Source organism: Natator depressus, chromosome 28, assembly GCF_965152275.1.
Source record: "Natator depressus isolate rNatDep1 chromosome 28, rNatDep2.hap1, whole genome shotgun sequence".
In the NCBI taxonomy this organism is placed as follows: domain Eukaryota; kingdom Metazoa; phylum Chordata; order Testudines; family Cheloniidae; genus Natator; species Natator depressus.
In genome coordinates this window covers 10,219,615-10,222,114 of record NC_134261.1, presented here as the reverse complement: position 1 = coordinate 10,222,114, position 2,500 = coordinate 10,219,615, and the positions used below count along the sequence as shown (strand labels likewise).

Genomic DNA, 2,500 nt, shown 5'->3' with positions numbered 1-2,500 from the left:
GACCTGCTGGCCGCTTTTCTTCCCGGCCACCAGGTCAACCCGCTGAATGTATGGGGTTGACCTGCTGGCCGCTTTCCTTCCCGGCCACCAGGTCAACCCGCTGAATGTATGGGGTTGACCTGCTGGCCGCTTTCCTTCCCGGCCACCAGGTCAACCCGCTGAATGTATGGGGTTGACCTGCTGGCCGCTTTCCTTCCCGGCCACCAGGTCAACCCGCTGAATGTATGGGGTTGACCTGCTGGCCGCTTTCCTTCCCGGCCACCAGGTCAACCCGCTGAATGTATGGGGTTGACCTGCTGGCCGCTTTCCTTCCCGGCCACCAGGTCAACCCGCTGAATGTATGGGGTTGACCTGCTGGCCGCTTTCCTTCCCGGCCACCAGGTCAACCCGCTGAAAGTATGGGGTTGACCTGGTGGCCGCTTTCCTTCCCGGCCACCAGGTCAACCCGCTGAAAGTATGGGGTTGACCTGGTGGCCGCTTTCCTTCCCGGCCACCAGGTCAACCCGCTGCCGGCATGGGGTTGACCTGCTGGCCGCAGAGGGGCAGGCTCCGGGTTGACCTGGTGGCCGGACGGGGATTAAGCCCCGGCTCGGAGCAGGGCAAGCCCGGGCGGAGGGGGGTCCGCTTGGCCCCTGCCCGCGGGGGCAGGCTCCGGGTTGACCTGGTGGCCGGTTTGCTTTCGGGCCACCAGGTCAACCCGCTGAATGTATGGGGTTGACCTGCTGGCCGCTTTCCTTCCCGGCCACCAGGTCAACCCGCTGAATGTATGGGGTTGACCTGCTGGCCGCTTTCCTTCCCGGCCACCAGGTCAACCCGCTGAATGTATGGGGTTGACCTGCTGGCCGCTTTCCTTCCCGGCCACCAGGTCAACCCGCTGAATGTATGGGGTTGACCTGCTGGCCGCTTTCCTTCCCGGCCACCAGGTCAACCCGCTGAATGTATGGGGTTGACCTGCTGGCCGCTTTCCTTCCCGGCCACCAGGTCAACCCGCTGAAAGTATGGGGTTGACCTGCTGGCCGCTTTCCTTCCCGTCCACCAGGTCAACCCGCTGAATGTATGGGGTTGACCTGCTGGCCGCTCTGCTTCCCGGCCACCAGGTCAACCCCCTGCCGGTATGGGGTTGACCTGCTGGCCGCAGAGGGGCAGGCTCCGGGTTGACCTGGTGGCCGGCAGGGACTTCAGCCCCAGGGCCCCTGGCAGGGCGACCCTGCCCTTGTTCCCCAGAAAAGGAGAGAGCTGGCTCGCAGCGGGAAAAGCTGCCTACGGCACCTGGGATTCCCAGGCGGTCACCCATCCAAGTACTAGCCAGGCCCGGGACGGTTTACCTTCCGAGATCGGACGGGATCGGGGGCCTTCCGTCCGGTATGGCCGTAGGCACTCGGCTCCGGTCCGCCTCGTCCCCTTTCCCTTACTGACTCCCCTGCCTCGGGTGGGCCCGATCCTTTTTTCCGTTTTTTTTTTTCGCTCCGGAGGCTTCATGAGCCCCCCCCCAACACCCCTTTGGGGGTCGGTGAAAATTTTTTTTTCAGACTTCCAGGGGCCCGATCCTGGCCGCGGGCACCCGGCTCCGGGCACCCGGCTCCGGGCCGCCTCGTCCCCTTTCCCTTACTGACTCCCCTGCCTCGGGTGGGCCCGATCCTTTTTTCCGTTTTTTTTTTTTCGCTCCGGAGGCTTTATGAGGCCCCCCCAATACCACTTTGGGGGTCGGTGAAAAAAATTTTTCAGACTTCCAGGGGCCCGATCCTGGCCGCCGGCACCCGGCTCCGGGCACCCGGCTCCGGGCCGCCTCGTCCCCTTTCCCTTACTGACTCCCCTGCCTCGGGTGGGCCCGATCCTTTTTTCCGTTTTTTTTTTTTCGCTCCGGAGGCTTTATGAGGCCCCCCCTAACCGTTTTTGGGGTCGGTGAAAATTTTTAGTCAGACTTCCAGGGGCCCGATCCTGGCCGCGGCTTCGCAGGCTGGCCTGGGGGGGGGGGCATCTCTAGCTCCGGCCGCGGACGGCGAGACGCTCGGCCACCAGGTCAGCCCGGAGGAAAAGGCTGAAAAAAATGTCTAAGTCCCCCCGGGACACCAGGTCAACCCGGAGGAAAAGGCTGAAAAAAATGTCTAAGTCCCCCCGGGACACCAGGTCAACCTGGAGGAAAAGGCTGAAAAAAAGTCTAAGTCCCCCCGGGACACCAGGTCAACCCGGAGGAAAAGGCTGAAAAAAATGTCTAAGTCCCCCCGGGACACCAGGTCAACCCGGAGGAAAAGGCTGAAAAAAAGTCTAAGTCCCCCCGGGACACCAGGTCAACCCGGAGGAAAAGGCTGAAAAAAAGTCTAAGTCCCCCCGGGACACCAGGTCAACCCGGAGGAAAAGGCTGAAAAAAAGTCTAAGTCCCCCCGGGACACCAGGTCAACCCGGAGGAAAAGGCTGAAAAAAAGTCTAAGTCCCCCCGGGACACCAGGTCAACCCGGAGGAAAAGGCTGAAAAAAATGTCTAAGTCCCCCCGGGACACCAG

General features: G+C 62.2%; 1 non-coding gene across 1 annotated transcript; it reads right to left on the bottom strand.

The window, feature by feature from the left end:
* Window positions 1-1,257: 1,257 nt before the first annotated feature.
* LOC141979739 (5S ribosomal RNA) lies at window positions 1,258-1,376 on the bottom strand. The gene has a single exon (XR_012637132.1). It is a non-coding gene; the product is annotated as a 5S ribosomal RNA (ribosomal RNA).
* Window positions 1,377-2,500: the final 1,124 nt, after the last annotated feature.